Source organism: Triturus cristatus, chromosome 6 (assembly GCF_964204655.1).
Source record: "Triturus cristatus chromosome 6, aTriCri1.1, whole genome shotgun sequence".
NCBI lineage: Eukaryota > Metazoa > Chordata > Amphibia > Caudata > Salamandridae > Triturus > Triturus cristatus.
In genome coordinates, this window is record NC_140589.1 from 1,030,630,746 (window position 1) to 1,030,655,154 (window position 24,409).

Consider the following 24,409-nt stretch of genomic DNA (forward strand, 5'->3'; position numbering starts at 1 on the left):
GGCCTGGGAGGCGGGCCACGTGACCCCCCTCCGTCTCTAATAAAAAAAAAGAATAAAAAATAAATAAAAAGGAAAAGGCCAGCCCCGGGGGATGGGGTTCCCGCGGTCATAAATGGCCTGAGGAGGGGGGCCACGCGGCCCTCTCCATAACAAAAAATAAAAAATAAAGAAAGTCTGACCATGCCCCGGGGGATGGGGTCCCGGGGCCGAAATTGGCCTCGGGAGGGGGGTTACGTGGCCCCCTTCCATTTATATATATATATATATTTTTTTTTAATAGGGGTCCGGCCCTGGGGGTTGGGGTCCTAGGGCCCAAAAAATGAGAAAAGTAGGGGGGCCACACAGCCCCCTTCTTAATTTTAAAAAAAAAGCCCGCTGGGTCTTACCCGAGGGGCTTGTCCGATAACCCATGGGACAGACAGAGGTAGTGACCCACAAGTATTTAGCTGTGTCCACTTCCATCTCCTTACTACTATGAGACCGCCAAAAAGGAGAGACTGTAGCCGACAGCGAAATTGGCTTAATCAGAGGACTCACATTGTCTTTTCTCTCAACTTTACCAATGGAGCCCAGATTTTCTTTTCACTGGTAGTGTTACATGCCATATCAGACTCACTAGTATAAATAACATTTCTAAGGCACTCAGAAAAACATGGAAGACTTTCCGATTTCCATAGTCTACAGATGTTTCATCTTGTCAAAAGAATAACATAAAACACAAATTTTATTTTACTCATGGAGAGCTGCACTTCTGCTTCGGAGTTTAACCCCAAAAAAATAAGGCGAGGACTTCCAGAGATCGGTGTCCCGGTTGTTTCCCCTATAAAATCACAAACAGAGTTCCAATATGATGATAGTCTTGGACAAAGCATAAATAAATGGATATCGTCCGCCGCTGTCAATTTACATCTTGGGCAGTTATATATGTTGTTGGTAATCCTGGAGAGCTTAGCGGGTGACCAATACACTCTGTAGGTGGTAAATAGGTGGTTGCATTTAAGTGATGCAGGTTTGACGGCGGATCGTAGTATACCGTATGATTCACACCACATTCGCTTCACATTACTCTTGCCAAACTCCTGACCCCATAATTTTATAATATCACCTTCAAATTCTGTATCTGCTTCCAAGAAAGCCCAATACCAAAATGACATTTCTTTTTTCCACTGGTCATTTCTAAACACCTGGCTAAATTTAGTCTCCTCTTCCTCAACCCAGTCTTGTGTCGCCCACCAAGAACTCAGTTGGTAATATAAAAACCTTGTTAGCCGTCCATTGGACAGATTGTTCATAGCCTCCCAACTTATCATATTAACGCCATCCTTGAGATCCGCCCAATAAAAAATACCCCCTGAATTCAAAGCTTGGCTAAGTTGATCACTCAGGCACTCTGCGGTGCCTGGAGAATCCCAAATAGGAGCCTAAGACAAGAAGTATGGAACTCTCAGAATTTTCCTCACCTACATCCAGGTATTCAGTGCAGCCTTCAGGACCTTCAATCTGACTTTCTTAAAAAACTTAGGGTCTCAGTATTTAAAAAGAAAGTGCCTTTGACCTTGCGGGATATCTTCCAGCATGGCCTCAAAGAGTGATCCGATAGATGTCTTATCCATCTTATTTGCCAACATACACACATTTTTAAAATGAAATGCTTAGCAATATGCGAGCAAATCTGGAAGTGCCAAACCTCCCAACTCCAGTCTTCTCCCAATTTCTTCCAAGATATTCTGGGTCCTTTTGATGACCAAATAAAACTCCCTATTTTTCCCTGGAGTTTAGCTATGTGTTCTTTCTTAAATGTTAATGGAATAGAATTAAAAAGAAAAGTGACTTTCGAAAGAATAATCATTTTTATTAAATTTACCCTACCGTAAATGTTTAGGGGGAGGTTTGCCCACTTTGCCATTAATCCTATCACATGCTAACTATTTTTATTCCAGTTAGTTTTAACTAAGTCTTCTAGTTTCTGTGTGATTAAAACTCCTAGGTATCGTATTTGTGATTTTACCCCCTGACTCTGTGGGTCCTGATTCCACTCCATTATTTCCGTTTTATCAACATTTACTTTATACCCAGAGATCTGACCAAATATTTCTGTCTTTCCCATCAAATTAGGGATTGCTTTCAATGGGTTACTTGTGTATAACATCATGTCATCGGCGTATAATGCCAATTTAACTTCAAAATCATTAAATCTGAAGGGGAGAATAGTGGTGGAAGAGGACAACCCTGTCTTGTTCCCCTAAACATTTCAAACCAATCAGACAACTCCCCATTCACCAACACCCTGACCCTCGGGCCATAATACAAGTTTTGCACCGCCGTAACCATATTCTGAGGAAATCCAAAACTACATAAGGACTCCCATAGATACTTCCAATGTACCTTGTCAAAAGCTTTGGCCGCATCGACTGCCACTATAGTAAGAGGGATATTCCGAACCACAGCGATATCTACCGCCCCTATCAACTGAAATGTTAGTTCGTTAAGTTGCCTCCCAGGTATAAAACCTCTTTGATTGGGATGAATAACCTGTTTTATTACCTTAGCTACCCGAGCTGCGATAATTCCAGAAAAAATCTTGTAGTCTGTGTTTAATAGGGAGATCGGTCTGTAAGAGTTAACTTTCCGTGGGTCTTTGTTCGGGTTTTAAAATCAAAGTGACTGTAGCCTCGGACCAGGACCTCGGTGTATATTCCCCCCTCATATAAATTTCATTAAACAAAACATTTAGGACTGGAATCAAGACATCAATAAGGCACAAAAGATAGAGCTCTTGAGGCGGAAGCCGAGAGCAGGGAAAAAACGCAATTTTAAGATTCTTTTAACATTGTGTGTGTGAATACTGTAACTCTTCATTTTTAAAGACCGATTTTAAAACTGTTTGAGTGTGATTGACAACTGTGTTCTCCTGAAGCCTAACCACTGCCCCTTGACGATCGACCCCTTGCGCAGCTGAGCTAGGCTCTGAGGCGGGTTGAGGACAGCCGCCGTGAAACCCCAGGGACACGCCCACTGAGTTAGGCCACGCCCCCCTTCGCTCTCGCTATAAAAGCGCGCGCTCTGCTGTCAGCGCTTGATAAAGATAGAGCTCTTGAGGCGGAAGCCGAGAGCAGGGAAAAAACGCATTTTTAAGATTCTTTTAACATTGTGTGTGTGAATACTGTAACTCTTCATTTTTAAAGACCGATTTTAAAACTGTTTGAGTGTGATTGACAACTGTGTTCTCCTGAAGCCTAACCACTGCCCCTTGATGATCGACCCCTCGCGCAGCTGAGCTAGGCGCTGAGGCGGGTTGAGGACAGCCGCCGTGAAACCCCAGGGACACGCCCACTGAGTTAGGCCACGCCCCCCTTCGCTCTCGCTATAAAAGCGCGCGCTCTCCTGTCAGCGCTTGATAAAAGATAGAGCTCTTGAGGCGGAAGCCGAGAGCAGGAAAAAAACGCAATTTTAAGATTCTTTTAACATTGTGTGTGTGAATACTGTAACTCTTCATTTTTAAAGACCGATTTTAAAACTGTTTGAGTGTGATTGACAACTGTGTTCTCCTGAAGCCTAACCACTGCCCCTTGACGATCGACCCCTCGCGCAGCTGAGCTAGGCGCTGAGGCGGGTTGAGGACAGCCGCCGTGAAACCCCAGGGACACGCCCACTGAGTTAGGCCACGCCCCCCTTCGCTCTCGCTATAAAAGCGTGCGCTCTCCTGTCAGCGCTTGATAAAGATAGAGCTCTTGAGGCGGAAGCCGAGAGCAGGGAAAAAACGCACTTTTAAGATTCTTTTAACATTGTGTGTGTGAATACTGTAACTCTTCATTTTTAAAGACCGATTTTAAAACTGTTTGAGTGTGATTGACAACTGTGTTCTCCTGAAGCCTAACCACTGCCCCTTGACGTTCGACCCCTCGCGCAGCTGAGCTAGGCGCTGAGGCGGGTTGAGGACAGCCGCCGTGAAACCCCAGGGACACGCCCACTGAGTTAGGCCACACCCCCCCCCCCTTCTCCCCATTTCACAATGTGCTGTTTCCGGAGGCGCAGCGGACGGGTGCAGCGGGCGTGCCGGCGGTGCGCCGAAGGCGCGCCAAAGGCAAGCCCGTTTGCGCCCGTCCGCGACCTGACGGGACCAGGGGCCACAACCCCTGCCCCCCACACCATCCAGGTCAGGACATACAGCTCAGCCGCCATAAAAAAGATAAGGCCCCCTATTATGGCTCAATGTCCGCACCCCTTCCTCCCAGCCGATCTCTCTACTCAATGCCCTGGCTGCAAACACTCCTTTGACACTAGTGAGTCACCAGCCACGTCACAGGAATACCAGATGTACCTGTTAAATTGCCGATCTCTTCCCCGACACAGCATGCAGATATGTCTACTCCTAGAGGATCACAACCCGGACGCCATCTTCTTGACGGAGACATGGCTCACGTCCCATTCAGAGCCAGACATAGTCACCGCCCTACCCCCCGGGTTCCAAATTCATAGAATGGACCGGACCAAGGGAAGAGGGGGAGGCCTGGCTATTATTCTAAAAGAGAAATACTGCTGCCACATTACTACCGAAGCTATCCCCGAATGCGAAAGCATTGCATTCAGAATAGACTTCTCGGCGAACAGCTCCCTATCTGGTACCCTGATATACCGTCCCCCAGATTCAGGACAGCTGTTCCTTATATCTCTACCAGACATCATCGCGAATCGGCTCCTAACCCCGGCTAACTATACAGTTCTAGGAGACTTTAACTTCCATTTTGACTCCCCCACAGACCTTGTTGCTAGGGAATTAACAGAGGACCTAGCAGCTCTGCAACTGACTCAGTTGGTTAGGTCCCCCACCCATGAAAAGGGAAACTTGCTCGACCCAATCTTTAGTAACTGCACCGGACTAACGGTCGGGCAACCTACCCGCCTCCCATGGACAGACCATTTCCTCATCCCATTTACCTGGTCTACCACCAAACTTCCCTCACTGCCTCCCCGTCCCATAACCAGGAGGAACTGGAAAAAACTTCCCATAGAGCCCTGGACAATTATCCTTGAAGGCTCCCGCCCACCTCCCTGTACAAACCCCAACCAAGCAAATAACAACTATGAGGGCTGGATCAGGAAATCATTGGACACGATCCTTCCTCTACGAAAATCCGCTCCCAAGAGACTACACAAGTCTGCTCCCTGGTTCTCAGATTCCCTGAGAGACTTGAAACGCCTCTGCAGGAAAAAAGAGAGAGCTTGGAGAATAGATTTCCTCCCGGAAAATAAAAAACAATACAAAGAGGCTATTAAGGCCTACAGAAATGGGGTGAGAACAGCTCAGTCCTCCTACTTTGCAGACCAAATAATGACAGCAAAATCAAAACCCAAGGAAATCTTCCATCTGGTCAAAAAATGCATTACCGTCAACACTGCCCCCCCAGTCCCGAAATCATTAGAGCAATGTAATGAACTTGCAGACTTTTTCCACAATAAAGTCACTCAGAATTATTCTGCCTTCCCGGTAACAGCTAACAATTCAACTAACCAAAGACCCCTGAACAATTCCCCCCTACAAGGACAGCCTATGCTGGACCATTTTCCCCCACTAAATCTGGAGACACTGCAACAACTGGCAGTCCAAGTCAAATCTGGGTCCCCCCTCGACCCGGCTCCACCAGAAATACTGCTCCAGGCAGGCCAAGCCATCTTTCCAGTGGTGCTAGAGCTCCTTAACTCATCCATATCATCCTGCACAGTACCAACCGGATGGAAGAGAGCCATGGTACGGGCTCTGTTAAAGAAACCCACCCTCAATCCAGAAGATCACTCTAGCTACCGCCCAATTTCATTACTTCCCTGGGTAAGTAAGGTGCTAGAGAAACACATAAATACCCAGCTGACACAATTTCTGGAAAACCATGCACTCCTGGATCCATCCCAGACAGGTTTCAGGCCAAAACATGGCACGGAAACTGCTTTGCTGGCAGTCGTCGAAGAGTCTCGAAGGATACTGGATCAGGGGGGGATCAGTGGCAGTGATCCTCCTTGATCTAAGTACAGCCTTCGACACTGTCAGCCATGCCACTCTGCTGAACCGTCTGCAAAACATCGGTGTCGGAGGCGACGCACTAAAATGGCTGGAATCATTCCTGCATAACAGATCCTTTCAGATCTTCGATGGGGACATAACATCAGTCAGAAAACCCCTAGACTGTGGAGTACCACAGGGCTCCTCTCTGAGCCCTGTGCTCTTCAATGTCTATATGAAACCATTGGCTGGGCTCGTCGAACCGTCAGGCATAAAAATTGTATCATATGCCGACGATACCCAGCTAGTGGTTTCATTGACTCAGGAAAGCACCGGCCACACCTCAGGAAACCTGATGAACTGCCTAGAGGATATAAAAAAGTGGATGACAGGCTCTTCATTAAAGCTGAATGGAGACAAAACGGAGCTCATGCTCCTAGGCTCTGCTTCACCCACTCTATTCCCCCCCATGTGGCCTGGATGCTTGGGCACCCCTCCCACCCCCAAAGAGAGTGTAAAAAGCCTGGGAGTATGGCTGGATAAAAACCTCTCCTTCTCCACCCAGGCTACCAAACTATCCGCTATCTGTTTTGGCTTACTTAGAACATTAAGGAAGGTCCTCCCCCTCCTCCCAACGGAAGCCAAACAAGTGGCAGTTCAGGGCCTGATCCAGTCCCGGCTGGACTCAAATAACGCTCTGTATGTGGGAGCCCCAGAGCTGTCCATGCGAAAACTGCAGGTTGTCCAGAACTGCGCAGCCCGCGCGTTGTTGCAGATTCCGAGGACACAGTCTGCAAAACCCGCCCTGGTCGCCCTACACTGGCTCCCAGTAAAGCAGAGAGTGGCATTTAAGGCACTATGCATCGCCCACCGAGCTTTCTGGGGGTCCGGTCCTAGGATCCTTAACAAACTGGTCACTCAATACCATCCTAACAGAACTCTCCGATCTACGGAAGCCTTTCTAGCCGTCGTCCCAAGAGTGCGGAGAGCCAGAACCGGAGGAAGGATGTTCTCCTTAAACGCTGCGAAGATGTGGAACACACTCCCGCTACAAATCAGGTCCAATCCCAACCTACTCTCATTTCGCAAGCAGCTGAAAACTTACTTGTTTGCTAGGTCCACCTAAAGCTCGTTTTCCATCACTCATCAGTTCTGTTTTTTATGCCTTAGCGCTTGGACGCCCACTGGGCAGCAATCGCGCTTTACAAATCACAATACAAATCACAATACAATCACAATACAAATAAACCTCCACAGGGAGACCATCAGGCCCCGCAGCCTTCCCCTTTACCATTTTCTTAAGCTGAATTCTAATCTCCCAGTCCCCTATCTCTCCTTCTAAAACTTTCTGTAGTTCATTAGTTAGCCGCGGGAGAGTCGTTAAACCTAACCACTCAGCGATAACTTCCTTCTCTGTTTGGATGTTTTCCATATATAGGTCTCTCATAAAACTACAGGCCTCTTGACATATATCAACATTGGTATATAGTGCTTCCCCTGTGGTCCTGCTGGTTTGTCCTTGAATTGCATTTCTAGTTCTGTCGGCCTTGGCCTTCCAGCCTAGTAAGACGCTACACTTCTCTCCATAGGCGAAATGTTGGAGCTTACTAATTGTTCCCTCTATCCAATACTTTCTTATCAATCCACCCTTGGAAGGCTGCATGTAACCCCTCTAGCTCTTTGCTCAAGACCTGCACTCTGTCTGTATCTTCCATCGAGGCCCTCTGGAGTTCCCTTTCCTTTACCTTAATATCTTAAATATTTTTCTCGTCCTCTTGTTTTTCCACCCGTATTTTGCCTGCACTTATAGATCTCAAGACCCCCCTCAAATAGGCCTTATAGGCATCCCAAACTATTTGGTTTGACGCCGAACCATTGTTTACCTGGAAATAACACACAGATTGTTCTCTTAAGTCTAGAACCACCTCCTTGTCTAATAATACGGTCCTGTCCAATGTCCATCTTCTCTGCCCCTCCTTTTGCTGCGCCGTCAAAGCCAGAAGGACAGCCGAATGATCTGACACTATTGCAGGAATATGCGTTATCCCACTAACTTCTCCACACATATTTTGATCAACTAAAAAATAATCAATACAGGTGTGGTGTATGTATTTTTTACTATAAAAAGTAAACTCTCTAACTTCCTTCATCTTAATACACCAAATGGCGATTAAATTAAACTCCCTCATCATACTTTTCAATCTAGAAAATGATCTTGGCGGGTTAATGTACTTAACTTTTGAGGTCCTATCAAGCCCTTTGTCCATAACTAAATTAAAATCTCCCTCCAACACAATAGGTGCAGTGGTTTCTAATAAATATGTTTCCAGTTTAACTAATGCTTCCGGGTTATCATTATTTGGCCCATAATATACTGCACAGATCAGAGGCCTATTTTGTATTGTAAGAGTTGCCGCCAACCATCTCCCTCAGCAATCCGTTTTATATTTTACTAATCCTATTCCATCGTTACTCTTAATTAAGATGGCAACTCCTCTCGTACTCCCCCTCTGATCTGAGCTTACTACCACTTGAACCCATGTGCATTTTTTAAAGCATTGCCTACATTCACTTCTTTCTAAGTGCGTTTCCTGCATTAGCATGATTTGGGCTGGGCTTTATTTAAGAATTTCCAAAACCCGAGACACTTTTCTTCTGGACCTTAACACATTAACATTCCATGTTAAAAAATGAAATACTTTTAACTTATCCATGCTAAGAAACTATAATCCCAGTTGTTATCCAATACAGCTTCATTCCGGCTCATGACTATTTCTGATCTTATTTCCACCCCTTCAAGAGATAGGCTAATGAGGACTATTTTTTTTTCCTGTCATTGCTCCCCACACCCAGTGCCCCCAAGTCCCTCTTCCCCCCGGGAAACCCCCTCTCCATACCTTGGGCGATGCATTCCGCCCTTTGTGATTCCCCCTCCTCACCCGGAGAGGAGAGACCTGAAAAAATGAAACAGCCTATCCATACCACTTCTTAATGCGTTAAGCCACTAAATTGAGAACTCATATCCTTGTAACAAAGACTTATATCCTATGTATTGCATATAACCTATATCTTCTCATTCCATCTGTGATATAAATGTATTGACTTCCTCTGGGTTGCTTATGTTGTGCATTTTGTTTTGCCACATAATTTTTAACATGGCTTGGAATTTTAACTGGACCTGGGCACCCTTACTTCTCAAGTCAGTCCTTCTGGAACCCAGTTCCCACTGCCTCTGGGCTGTCCTTTTCCCAAGGTCAGACCTAATTTGATATGAGAACCCATCATGACTCAAAGATTCCCCCTTCAAAGTCTGTTCCAGCACTAACTCTTTTACAGCAAAAGTTAAAAATTAATCAGGATTTTCCTAGGGGTCTTCCGGTCAGGATTCAACCTAAAGGTGTCTCTGTGGGCCCTCTGAATCTCTTTCTCCCAGTCAATTTCTGGTCTATCCTTCAAAACTTCCTCCCTCAGTAGGCCACATATAAAAGCCTTGACATTTCCTTTCTCGGCCCCCTCTGGGATTTTGAGGAATCTCAAATTGTTGCGTCGAGCTTGGATATTCAGCCTTGCCAAGTCATCTTGTAGCGTTCTATTCTGTTTTTTTAGTAACTCAATATCCTTAGAGTTACCAGTGACTGCTACTGATAAAACTTTAACCTCCTCCTCTAGGACTCCAGAACGCTTCACAAGGTCATCGAGCTTCTCCTCAAGTATCTCACCTTTGTCTCGTGTCCCCTTTTGATTGGTCTCAGATATTTCGAATTTTATTAAAATATCTTGACACAGACTTAAGAACATCTTTTCGATAGAATTTTGACTACCGCTAGTACTTATGCTACTGTCGCTTTGATTGGGGTTCTCCACCCCTTCCAAATTTGTACTTCCTTGGAATGGCTCAGTGATGTAAGTTGGAGTAGGGCTAGAACACAACTCCGAACTTAAGATAGGGGTTGTCTCTGGACTCACATTTTCAGCTTGTAACTCAGCTTGTGACTCATCACCCTGTGTGAGCCCTACTAATGGAGTGAATCGATTCTCCAGGGGGAGTGGGACATTCTGAGACTTGCCCCCCTTTTCCTGGGAAATTTCAACCTGCTCCATAATTTTGAAGTAGGATCTTAGCGACGGCGCAGGTTTGGCAGGCACTCGCTCCCCTTTTGGGCCACAGGGAGCTGAGTTGCAGAGAGGTGGTTTGAGGCCACGGCCCTTTTTACACCTCTCTGCAACGCAGCTCTGTGCCGCTTACTGGAGATACCTTGTGGGCTAGTTGGTCCCCAGGGACCCTCAGGATTCAAGGGGACTTAATCCCCCACCTTACAACGCGCCAGGGGGTGCATTTGCACAGTGGTGCAGGGAGGGGGTGTGGCCTGATATGACAAATGTGCAAACACGTCCCCTGGCACTTTGTAAATTGGGGGATTAAGTCCCCTTGAATCCAGAGGGTCCCTGGGGGCCAATTAGCCCACCAGGTACTTCCGGTAAGCACCACAGAGCTGCGTTGCAGAGAGGTGGTCCGAGGCCACGCCTCTTTTTACACTACTCTGCAAACGCAGCTTCTGGTGCACTGCTGGTGGGGCGATGAGGTCCTCTTGTGTCCTGAGGACCTCAGGACCTAAGTGGACTTCATAGTCCGAGCAGCAGTGCACCAGAAGCCGTGTTTGCAGCGTCGTGAAAAAAGGGGTTGGCCTAGGAACACCTCTCTGCAATGAAGCACTGTGGCGCTTACTGGAGGTACCTGGTAGGCTACTTGGCCACCAGGGACCTTCAGGATTCAAGGGGACTTAATAGGGATGTAATAGTTAGAAATTAGCATTTATAAATCCTTAGAAATTCACTGAAAAAAACAATTGGATTGAGGCACATTATAAGTAGAAATTTCCATTTAAAAAATCATTGAAATTTACTGAAAAAACCATAGGTTTCAGGGACGTTATAGTTAGAAATTAGCATTTAAAAAACCATTGAAAAAGGCACATTAGAGTTAGAAATTAGCATTTAAATAACCTTAGAAATTCACTGAAAAAACCATAGGTTTCAGGGACGTTATAGTTAGTTCGACATTTCACTCGTACAAAACCATAGAAATTCCCCCTTTATAGTTATTTCAGCTAACTATAAGTCGTGCCCCCGCAATGCACTGCTGATGACGTCACATATTACATCATTCATAACATGGTCAGTGACATCACTGGTGACATCACTGTGACATCTCTAATGACATCACTGATGACATCATCCACTGACTGTGTGTTTCCTTAAAGTTTAAATATGTATTATATATATGTCAAGGTGAAATGTCAAAATCTTCCAGAACAAATTAGAAAAATTCCATGTCTTTCAATAAAGCAGTATTAAATCTCCATTGACCTCGTTGTCTTTGAACAAGGATCATATCCAAACCAGCAATTACTAGGGCATGATCTGAAATCAGAATGGACCCATTTTCAGAGGATACAACATTTTGAGATAGGTTTTTTCTAGAAAAAAAGATGATCTAATTTAGTGAGAGTGCCATGAACTGCGGAGTAAAAAGTATATTCTCTGGCAGTAGGGTTACAAAACCTCCATGAGTTGATGATTGCCGGCCGAGAAAAGGACCAATTATATGATTACAGTCACCCCCAGTATGAAATAATCATCCACATATTGAAGGCATTTCCTTCCCACATCAGTCCAGAAATGATGATCAATCTGAGTGGGTCAATACACATTTAAAACTGTTAAAGAAATTCTATTAATGGGGTGGGCAGATTTTTCTATTCTACCACTGAATTGGCAGAATTTTGGCCACTATGCATTACTCTTTAACTCAGAGTTCTTGCCAGATTTCACCAATCACTGCATGGTGGATTTTTCTCCCAAAAGGCTCCAGAATATGCGAGTGAGATTTAGCTACTTGGGCGCAAATTTCAAACATGGACCGCTGCTGGAGTTTGTGATTGATCTCGGTCAGAGGACTGCAGTTTGAGTAGATGTGCTGTTGCTTGAGTAGATTGCAAGGTGCCATATTCGCTGATTTTCTGCGCTGCTTGTTCATCGGGCACTAAACTGTAGTGCAAGCATTGCTAGTTGCATATTTTCTGCCCATTGATGGAATCCCATGGAATCTCGCAGAGCTTTTCTGTAACTCCGCGAGTTCCACCCACCCCTCGTTATTAATAAAAAATGTTACAATTATCCATCTGCCAACAAAATCAACTTCTTGAAAAAAAAAAGTAAAGTTCAATCACTCATTTCATAAAATAATAACACAATTTTTTTAATTGAGAGTAGAGGACACAAGAGCCGTTCCCACCCATCTTTGTATAAGTTTCAAAGCTTCAAATTCAGTAATATGCGTTTCCTAAAAGAGAACCATGTCTGGCTTAAACCTACCCAAATTTGAAAGAGCTTTCTGCCATTTTATCGGATTAATAAAACCTTTCACACTCCATGTAATAACTCTGAATTCTATAAATTTATTTATTTAGTTGAAAGTTCTGTATAGCGCGAAAAAGACCCTTACAGGTATCAGAGCGCTTTACAGGGTCGATGTAAGAAGACAAATACAAGCATAGAAAAAATGTAGGTGAGGCTAATACAAAATATTACTAAAACAAACTAGTAGATATATTACAGGTACATATAAATAGTTCAAGTAAATGTAGCCATGAGAATAGCTTTCACTTATTTTTTGATGAATGCATAGGAAGGATTCTGTCTCGTTTCTGGGTGCAAAGCCTTCCAAATCCTGGGAGCCATTCCTGAGAAGGACCGGTTGTGTGTTTCCTTCTTGACAAATCGTTGTGGTTTCAGTAGAAGATTGCTGGAGCTCCTGGTGGATCTATTACCACAAGATAGCACAAATTTCTGAGCTAGATAACTTGGGGTTTTATGATGCAATGCCTTGTGCGTCATACAGGCGATTTTCAGATAAATTCTGGTCTCGAATGGTAACCAGTTGAGGGCTCAGAGGTCAGTGGAGATGTGACTGTTTCTTTTGGAGGCAGTGATGAGTCTAGAAGCAGCATTTATTGAAGCTCTTAGAGAGACTGTCATCGATCTGGGGAGGTCGCAGAGAGTACACTCCCATATTCCACTCTGGGGATTATTAGAGCCTGAACTGCATGCTAGAAGTCATTTGCGGGCAGGAAGGGTTTCTTTTTTCTCTAGGTGTTCATCTGAAAATGTGCTCCTTTTGTAGAGGCGCTGATGTGTTTCTGCATGTTTAGGTTTCTGTCCCGGGTCACTCCCAGTGATTTCGCTAAGTTGATAAGGAGAGGCTGACCATTGAGTGCTGTTAGGGGGTACATCCAATCGAGGATGGTGGTCGATAAGTTGGGGGAGCGATTAAGAGGAATTCAGTTTTGAGGGCGTTTAGTTTCAGATGGTTTTCGGTCAGCCAGGTCTGCGTTTTGTGAAGTGTTGAATTGAGAGATTTGATGTCCTCAAGTGAGTAGATCTTTATGTAGAGTTGTGTGTCATCCACGTACATGTGATAATGTATGTTTGATGAGCTGAGAAGTTGGGTGAGTGGTTCCATGAAATGGTTGAAAAGTGCAGGTGAAAAGGATGATCCCTGTGGTACTCCTAAAGTGACTGGGACGGTCTTGGATAGTTATTGATTGACTTTCAATCTTTGTGATATGTTTTGGAGGAAAGAGGTGAACATTCTGTGTTTCAGGAGATCTATGAAGGTGTCGTGATTGACAGTGTCAAAGGCCGAGGAGAGGTCCAGCAAGATTAGTAAACAGGCATCATTTTGGTCAAGGATTTTTAGTGGGTCATCTATTATGTGGGTCATGGCTGATTCAGTACTGTGCCCAGCATGGAAGCCGGATTGGTATTGGTGAAGCAGGTTGAATTGGTCTATGTGTTTGACAAGCTGCATGTGGACACATTTTTCTAAGAGTTTCGACAAGGTGAGGATGTTGGAAATTGGGCGATAGTTATTCAAGTCCGATGGGTCCGCCGATGGCCGGAGATAGGGAATACCTGCCCTGCTTTAAGGACTTCTGGGATCATTCCTTGAAGAAGAGAGGTATTTATAATCTTGGTCCAGAGTGGCAGTATCAGTGGAATGAAGTTTTTTATGTGGTTGCAGGCAGAGGGTCTGTGAAGTGACTGGAGGGGTCCAGGGCCGTGAGCGTTTTTTAGAATAGATTCTTCACTGTAGGTGTAGAAGGAGGACCAGGATACGTTGTTTTTGAGGTCGAACTTTGCAGGACCTATGAGTGGGACATCAGGCGAGGGCAATGAAGCGTCCATGTGGGTGTCGGTAAAGGAAATTAAGTCGTTGCGCAGGTAGGTCTTTATATTTTCTGTCTTTTTTGTAAAGAAGGCGGCAAATTCCTCACAATTGGGTAGTGTGTCTAGGTTAGCTTGGGGGCGATGGGCTATCTCCTTAGATTGTGATTTGATCCATTAGAAAAGCTTTTTGGGATGGTTCTTTGCTTCGTCCAATTGCTTAGTAAAGAAGTCTGCTTTTGATTGTCTGATCTTTCTGTAGTAAGAGTTTCTCGTGCTCCTTAGTAGCTTGAGGTGGTCATATGATGGTGCCGCTCTCCATCTTCGTTCGATTAGTCTTTGGGAACGTCTGTCTTCGTTTAGCCTACCATCATACCAGGGTTTTGAGTCTTTTGTGGCTACTCTTTTCATTTGTAAGGGAGCTATATTGTCTAGTACCGTGTTCATTGAGTGGAAGTAATGGTTGGTCAGATCTTGTACATCGGCTAGGCCTTCAGGGGGAAGCAGGATGTTAGGACTGTAGTTTGTGAGTAGGTCGGAAACATTATTTAGATTTCTCTTCTGAATTTTAGATCTCGTGTGTTGGGTAGAAAGTAATCTAGCTGGTTCGTTGATGTGGAATGTAATGATGTGGTGATATGGCCAGTCACAAGGGAGGATCGAATCAAACTGAGTGGAGTCGGCTTTGGATATTACTAGTTTGACGGTTAAACCTTTATCATGTGTAGGGCTGTCACAGATTTGGGCGAGGTTAAAATCTGAGAGGAAGCCTTTTAGGCTTTTGACTCCTGGGCCATCAAGGTCCTCCCAGTGGAGACTGAAGTGACCAAGGATTATTTGAGTAATTTGTTGTCCATCCTTTGTAGCTAGAATGTCCATAAGATGCTCGATGAAGGTGAAGTTATCACCTGGTGGGTGGTAGAATGCGTTTAGAGAGCATATTGGTTTATTATTACTAGTGATGTTTAAACACAGGTATTAACAGGAGGATAGTATCGGGGAGTGGGAACAGTTCACTGAGAGATTGCTCCGATGTATACATGCAATACCACCACCTGGCCTATCAGTTCTGTCAAGTCTTGTTATGTGATGGTTTGGGGGTACTAGTATGTCTAGGATGGGTGTAGATGATTTGTTTAGCCATGTTTCAGTCAAAATTAGTAGGTCAGGTTCATTCGAAAGTATGAGGTCAGCTATATCGGTTGCATGTCTTGAGGCAGACCTACAGTTCAGAAGTATACATTTTAACCAAGTTTTGATGGGTGTTGGGGTTAGTTAGTGTCATATGGGGACTTGCATGAGGTTGTTTTCCACTATACCTAAATGTGTCTTGTATCTCTATGAGTATTGGAGGGAATGGATTGGATAAGGACAAGTTTAGGCAAGTTGTCTGGGTGCGCAGTAGTAAGGGGGGTCGGTAGCTTATAGGAACGGAGTAGGGAGGTTAAGTCTTTAGAGTTTGTCATTCTGATCGGAGGGGATGATGGATTGGTGTAGGGCACTGCCACCTTGGTGGAACACGTTTCGGGGAGCTTGTGTGCAGCTGTTGGGTACGTTTCGAATGGTTGATGTGGTGGTAATTTCTGGGTTCTGTTTCGGATCGCGTGAATTTGAGTTGTTGTCAAATCAGGCCTTGAAGAGTTTGCAGGTCCTCTTTGACTTGTTGTAGAGATAGTAGTATCTCGTCAAGTCTGGTGTCGGAGGTGACATATTGGCTGTCTGGACTGTGGTTAAGGAGAAGAGTGGAAATGCAGTGTGTGAAGTTTGGGTGGGAATCGTATTCTGATTTGTTGTAAAGTAATCCTCCTGTGTGGTTGTCAGAGGGGGAGGGTGTAGAGGGGAGATGTGAGAAGGAGAGGATGTGGATTATGTGTGGGACAATGGGATTATAAGTGGGGGAAGGGGCGGGTAGAAAAGCAGGATGTGACAGGTAGGTGTGTGGTAGTCGGAGAGAGGGGTGTAGAGGCGAGATGTAAGGAGGTTAGGATATGGGCTATATTTGGGACAATGGGATTAGTAGTGTGGGGGAAGGAGCAGGTAGGAAGGCAGGAGGTGAGGAGGAAGGTGTGTGGTTGTCTGAGAGGAGTTGTAGAGGCGAGATGTGAAGAGGTGTGGAAGTGGGTTGTGTGTGGGACAATGGGATTAGTAGTGGGGGAAGGGTCAGGTGAGATAGCTAGATGCGAGGAGATAGGTGTGTGGGGTGAGATTAGGACAGTGTGACTATTGTTGTCGGTGGGGGCGGGGAAGGAATAGGGGGATGAGTGTAATCATAAGGATGTGAGAAGGTATGAATAGGGGTATGAGTGGGATAAAAGTAGTGTTGGTGAGGGGAGATTGGGCAGGAGGTACGGAGGATGTGGGGTGTTGGGTGAGAATGGAACAATATGAATATTGGAAGTGCTGGGGGACAAGTAGGACTTGGAGAGCTGTGAGTCATCTTGAAGGGTGATAGTTAGTTGGGGTATTAAAACTTTTTCCATAATAAAAGGAAAGATATTATCCAGTAAGTTTAGTTTACAGTCTGATGCTTGTATAAGGATGATCCTATTATGGTAGATGGTGATTGTCACAGCTGCATTGTAGATTGGGGAGGGGATGATAGATAATGTGAGGCCATGGGCTGATTTCCTAGTTGAGGTGATTGAGAGTAGGGCCAGAAAGGCTTTACTCTACTGGGCTCTTCTTTTAGTATAAAAAATGATGTTGTTAGTTATGTGTCCTTTGTTAGAAGAGAAGTAAGGGTCAGAGATTGGTGTTTCGGGTAGGATTTTAATAGATTGTGTTTAACACTTTTAGCTACTTTCTTTGTAAGGTTCGGGTGTATTTGATGGCATATGTGTGCAGACCAGTGAGCTCCATAGTATAGTTGAAGCTTGTAGGAGGGGGTAGAGAATGGTAGGGGGTACATGAGGCAGAGAGCACTAGGAGGTTTAGGTGGGGCTGAGTCGGGGCAAGAACTCTCACCTGAGAATTGGTTGAGTAGGGAAACATGGAAGATTTCTGTGTTATCTGGGGACAAAACCATTCTAATTGAGACAGTTCAAGATGGCTGCTCTGTTTACTACAAGGAGCTGTTCCAGAGGGGAAGTCCTCTCTCTCTTTCCATTAATTGTTCCTATTGGGGTGTTGTCCTGTTTCCATTTTGAATGCAATGTGTTTAGTAGTCCATTCTTTATTTTCGATGAAGTAATTTTATCTCAAGGACCCTTGTCTGTTTCTAATCAGCTTCGTGCCGAGGTTAGTCCTTTCTTGATTGTTAACTCTATTGCTGCCATTTTGTGTAGCTTGTAGAGTCAAATATGTAGTGCCTGCAGGAGATCACACAAAGTGGGCTCCCACTGTGAGTAGATATGAGGTGAAAACAAATCAAACCGTTCATAGGTCCCCTTAAAGTACCTCGTAGACTGCTGCCAGTAGCAAAAAACATCTTTTCAAACAACAAGGGGACCCAAGTAAAGTCAGCCAGGGACCTCGGGAATCAATTATTTTGTGCTACAAGGGTCCCTAGGGAGGTAGGGATAGGAAGTAACAAATGAATACAGACCCAATCAGTGAATTTCTAAGGTTTTTTAAATGCTAATTTCTAACTATAACATGCCTGAAACCTTTGGTTTTTTCAGTGAATATATATATATATATATATATATATATATATATATATATATATATATATATATATATATATATATAATATATATTTATATTCACTGAAAAAACCATAGGTTTCAGGGGCGTTATAGTTTGCTGGACTTTTCACTCGTACAAAACCATTGAAATTCCCCCGTTATAGTTAGTTCAGCTAACTATAACTCGCGTGCCCGCAATGCACTTCTGATGACGTCACATATTACATCACTCATGACATGGTCAGTGACATCACTCATGACATCACTGATGACATCATCCAGTAAATGTGTGTTTTTTCTGAAAATTACATATGTTTTATATATGTATATCTCAAGGTCGATGGAAGAATAAATGGTTATATAAGTGTCTAAATGGATGATTTGTTTTTGAAAAATTGATTGTATAACTGACTGATTAAGTGTATCTTAATGAATACATGGCTTAGTGAGTAATGTTTAAATATGTAAATATCTGTATCAGTCTCTCACTTTGTGTATAAGTGGCTGCATGGGTTGGTGAGTAACTACATGAGTGTCTATATAGGTTATTAGTTGGTTTTTTGAGTGTCAGTATGAGTGTCTGAGTGCCTGTATGGTTCGGTGGGGGGTATTCCATAGTGCATAGGTGCATGAATGAGTGACTCACTGTTTGTATGTGTTGAAGACAGCATGTTTTCAGGACTGTATGGGTGGATGAGTGTGTGCATGGGTGTGTTAGTGAGTGAATGACTGTCTCAATAGTGTCTTTATGAGTAACTACATATGTTTTAAACTAGTATGTGTGACTATTGGTGTATATAAGTGAGTTTATGTGAGAGTGAGAGATTGAAAGAGTTCCTGTATGAATAAGTATGTGTTTCTATAAGTGATTGTTTAAAAGACTAAGTATGTGTAAGTTTCTGTAGAAGTAAGTGTGGTGGTGTGTGTATAACTGTATATGCAAGTAAATGGATGTTTGATTCTTTATTAGCATGAGTGACTATGTGTGTGAGTAACTCTATGGATGAGTGGCGTTGTGTAACAGGATGTATAGGTGTATGAGTACATATGATGAGTGAGCACATGTATGAGTGACTGTATAGGACTGTTGGTGAATGAGTGGATGTGTATGTGGATCTTAGAATTACTGAATAGGTTGTTGTAACTGATAATGGTATGTCCATTTTTTTGAAAATTTTAGTTTCTATTTTTGAATGTGTGTATCAAAGGGGGAGAGAAGGTCTGCCACTCTATCACAAGGATGATGTCATCAGTGATGTCATTTGAGATGTCATCAGTGATGTCATGAGTGGTGTCACTGACCATGTCATGAGTGATGTAATATGTGACATCATCAGCAGTGCATTGCGGGCGCGCAAATTATAGTTAGCTGAACTAACTATAACGGGGGAATTTCAATGGTTTTGTACGAGTGAAAAGTCGAGCTAACTATAACGCCCCTGAAACCTATGGTTTTTTTCAGTGAATTTCTAAGGTTTTTTAAATGCTAATTCCTAACTATAACGTGCCTGAAAACTATGGTTTTTTAAGTGAATTTCAAAGGTTTTTTAAATGCTAATTTCTAACTATGCCTACAGAGATAGGACATGTGAAGAAAGAAGAAAAAACACACAGAAAGAAAAAAAGAAATGCAGAAAGAAGCAACAGAAGACCTCAAATACGAAGAAACGAGCAGGAAGAAGGATAACATGCAGAAATAACAAACAGAAGAGCAGAAAGAAGCCTTGTTGCAAAATCATCCTGTACCCTCAACGTTTTCAGACGGATACTGGTGGTAACTGAGTCTGACTAACCAGTCCTAGAGCCGGTCCCCCTGTGATCAGCATGACCTCCTCTTTAAGCCTCTCGTATATAATAGGGCAGGGGATTAAAACTACCTCTTAAAACGCGCCACAGGGTGTGTTTACACTGTCACCTCAGGTCCCGTCCCCTCACATCCCCACTGTGTAAACACACCCTGTGGCTGTTTTAAGTTGGGAGATTAAGTCCCCTTGAATCCTGAGGGTCCCTAGGGTCCAACTAGACCACTAGGTACCTCCAGTAAGCGCCAAAGAGTTGTGTTGTAGAGAGATGTAAAAAGGGGCACGGCCTAGACCACCTCTCTGCAACGCAGCACAATGGCGCTTACTGGAAGCATCTGGTGGGCTAGTTGGCCCCCAGGGTCCCTCAGGATTGAAAGGGAAATATTTCCCCAACTTAAAACGCGCCACAGGGCTTGTTTGCACACGTTAACTCAGGCCCCGTCCCCTGCCTTCACCACTGTGTCAACACACCCTGTGGCCGTTTTTAGTTGGGAGATTAAGTTCATTTGAATCCTGAGGGTCCCTAGGGTCCAACTAGCACACTAGGTACCTCCAGTAAGCGCCACAGAGCTGCGTTGCAGAGAGGTGTAAAAAGTGGCACTGCCTGGACCACCTTTCTGCAACGCAGATCAGTGGCGCTTACTGGAAGCACCTGGTGGGCTAGTTAGCCCCCAGGGGCCCTTAGGATTGAAGGGGAATTATTTCCCCAACTTAAAACGCGCCATAGGGCGTGTTTGCACACGTCACCTCAGGCCCCGTCCCCTCCCTTCCCCACTGTGTAAACACGCCCTGTGGCCGTTTTTTAAGTTGGGAGATTAGGTCCCCTTGAATCCTGAGGATCCCTAGGGGCAAAATAGCCCACTAGGTATATCCAGTAAGCGCCATTGCAGAGAGGTGTAAAAAGGGGCACGGCCTGCACCACCTCTCTGTAACGCAGAGCAGTGGCGCTTACTTGAAGCACCTGGTGGGCTAGTTGGCCCCCAGGGTCCCTCAGGATTGAAAGGGAATTATTTCCCCAACTTAAAACGCGCCACAGGGCGTGTTTGCACACGTCACCTCAGGCCCCATCCCCTCCCTTCACCACTGTGTAAACGCGCCCTGTGGCCGTTCTAAGTTGAGAGATTAAGTCCCCTTGAATCCTAAGGGTCCCTAGGGTCAAACTAGCCCACTAGGTACCTCCAGTAAGCGCCACAAAGCTGCGTTGCATAGAGGTGTAAAAAGGGGCGTGGCCTCAGAACACCTGTCTGCAACGCAGCTCCCTGGCGCATACTGGAGATACCTGTTGGGCAAGTTGGCCCTCAGGGACCCTCAGTATTGAAGGGGAATTAATTCCCCAATTTACAACTGGCCTGGGGGCGCGTTTGCAGAGTGCTGCAAGGAGGGGGCGTGGCCTCCGGCACGATGCCGGTCTTTTATTTATTTTATTTTTTTAAGAAGGAGGGCTGTGTCGCCCCCCTTCTTTTCTAATTTACTGGCCCTGGGGACCCCATCCCCCAGGGCATGCACCCTAATTTTTTTTGTTGAAAAAACTAAATTTAGCCCTCCCAAGGCCTTAATCGGCCCCGGGGACCCCAACCCCTGGGTCATGGCCTTTTTTTTTTTTTATTCTTCAGGAGGGGGCTGCGTTGCCCCCCTCCTCAGGCCACTTATGGCCCCGGGGACCCCATCCCCCGGGGCCGGCCTTTGTTTTTTATTATTTAAAAAAAAAAATATATTTATAGAAACATCTAGGACATGCTGGACAAACCGTATGTACCTATCACCATGTCGATTTGCGTGATATTCATTAAAAGGCGACTATGCATAGAATGAATCCACATGCAATGTATTTACACCGCTAGTGAAGCTCTGACGTGTCTGGCGCCCTACCGTGCCTAATCCCGGCGCCCCCGCCGGTGGGTACTCTCCAAGTAGACACCCTTGTTGTTTATTTATACAAACATGGGTAGCTATTGATGGGCACATTTAATATACACGCACACCAAGCCATTCAAAGGGGATTCGACAAAAATTCGACCAAACTATGCAAGAAACCCCCCTCACGGTTAATAAAATACACATCCACCGCCGGATGTGTAATACTTTTTATTTTACTCTCTGGAAAGGAGTCCAACCTCTCTTAAGATTCACAGCGTGCTCCGGGCTGAGCCCAATGCTGCGTTACACCCACCAGTGCCCGCCGCGTGCCTCACACCTCTGTGTTGTATTCCACCAGCTAGTGCATATGCTATGACACTCTCTAGCCGATGTGCACTGTAACACCACCCCGTGAATATGTCATGCCACACTTGCCTTCGCACGGGTTATATTGCCCCATCTAATGTGCCTTCCTCGATGCCTATGTTATAACGCACAGCGCTATACCATACATATTACAATCTGGGATCCATATCTTTGTCACAGTGCATATGCAACTCCCCAGCACATATTTTATATTACAACTTTAGAGACTAGTTAGTTTACACAACACTGCCCTGTGCATATTACACTCCAAGGTGCATATCGCATAGCACGCGCTAGTGCCTGTGCTAGCTGCGCTCTCCAATGTATCTGTCATTGCGCACAATGTATTGCATATTATATTTCATGCCCCAGTTAATCTTATATCACACTTTTTGGTGCATAGTTTATACCATATACTATATCTAGTTTTCATTTTTAATCGTGCTCTCAGGACTATGTTCTATATAACACTGCGTCCACCTACCCTTTGCATGGGCATTACATTTTGCGATGGGGGGTGGAGGATCAGGGGGTGTTTCTGCCAAGTGAGCCCGGAGTCACAGTCACAAACGTCCTCTTCTTCCTGAATAAAAGTGAGATTATGCTGCATACTTGTTCATATTTTAAGTAGTTCGCACAGACACACATTTTAAAAACAATAAAGTTCCTAATACCCACCTTCTCTGAACAGTTAGCTTGCTGCCCCATCCACCTCCTCCCTATCCTCTTTTGTCTGAATCCATGGACTAGCCTCCTCCCTCCTGCCATGCATGGTCTGATGTGCTGCCACTGCCCTCCATTTAGCATGATGTACCAGTCCACTCCTCCTGCCCTCCATTGCCCAATTCTATGGCCCATCATGGACCTCCTGCTTAGCCTCTGTGCTTAGCTTGCTGCCCCTATTCTCCTTCCCCCTGCCCTCCAATGTTTTTGTGCATGCCCCTGCTCCATCCTTTTTGCCCACCATGTTCCATGGACCTGCCACTCCTATCTACTCTGAGTGTTCTGTTGAGCTGACACTCCCCTCTCACCTGCCTAGCATTGTCAGATGACTGTAACCTGTCCCTACCACCTCCACCCTGCCTGTCCACATGCCATGCCCCTATCCCCTTCCTCTTGTCCTCCATGGTTAATTTTACTGCCACACCCTTCTGCCCTCCCTGGTCTGTTGTGCTGCAACTGCTCCTCCTGCCTGCCCCACGCGGTCTGTTGTGAGGCCCCTTCCCCTGAACTCTCTTCTCTGTGCCCAGGTCCTGACCCTCCCTTCTATCCTCCATGGTCCTTTGTGCATGCCCCTGCACCCTCTTTCTTGCCCATCATAGCCATTGTGCTGCCACTAACCCTCCCGCTTGCCATGCATGGTCTTCTGTGCTGCCATGGCCACTCCCACCTTCCCTGTGTGGTCAGCTAGCAGCCCCTGACCCCATACCACCTTCCCTCCATGGTCTGTGTGTATGCCATCATAGTCTCATTGTTGCTGTCCATGGTGTGTCTTGTTTCTAGTGCCTATCCTGCCTGACCTCCATGGTCATCTCCTGCCGTGCCCCCTTTCCCCCAGCCCTCTGTTTCCATGTGGAGACCCCTATTCCCTCCCTCCTGGCTTGTCTGTTCCATTGTAATGCCCCTGATCCGTCCCTCCTGCCCTTTATTGTCTGTTATGCTGCAGCTTTCTCTCCTGTCTGTCCATTATGGTCAGCTAGCTACCATTGCCTCTTTCCCCTCTTTTCTCTGTTGTCAATGTGCATGGTCCTGTCCCCTCCCTATTGCTTTCTATGGATTGTTGTGCTGCACTCCCGTCCCACATGCCCTGTGTGGTGTATTGTGCTGCTGCAAACCCTGATGCCTGCCCTGTAGGGTCAGTTTGGTGCACCTCTCCATGTCCCTCCTGTACCATACTTGCGAACATTTTGAACTTGGTAAGAGGGAGATTTTGAAAAAAAACTGGTGTATTAATTTTCCCCTTTGAGTTACATTGAAATAGAGGAGATTGTAGACAGGAGACAGATCAAATAAAGCCCATTTGAGCTTAAAAACATTGGACGTTTCCTGGCTGAATCGGGTCTGTTGGCATGTATGGTTGTACTACTACTGCCTCTTCCTTCTCCCCACAATAGTCTATTATATTGCCACAGCCTCTCTTGCCAGTCTTGTATTGTTGGTTTGTTGCCCCTGCCCCCCTTTCCACTGCCCTCCATAGTCTGTTGTGCTGCCACTGCCTTTCCTGCCTGCCCAGTGTGGTACAATTGTTGCCTCTGCACTCTCCTACCTGCCTTCAATTTTCAAAGTCCGTGCCCCTAGCCTCTGCCTCTCAACAGTATCCCAATGAACAACTAGATTGCTAACATTCTTTATTTATTACAAAAGTGTGGAACGTCTGACGTCATCTTGATGTAATCAAAACTGTAATACCTAGAGTATATCCTTTAGAAATTACATATATGAGATGGTCTTATTTGCATCAAAATTATGGTTAGTGCTCTAAAAAACTAAAATGAGGACATATTTTCTGAGTTTTCAAATAGCGACAAAGAACTTTT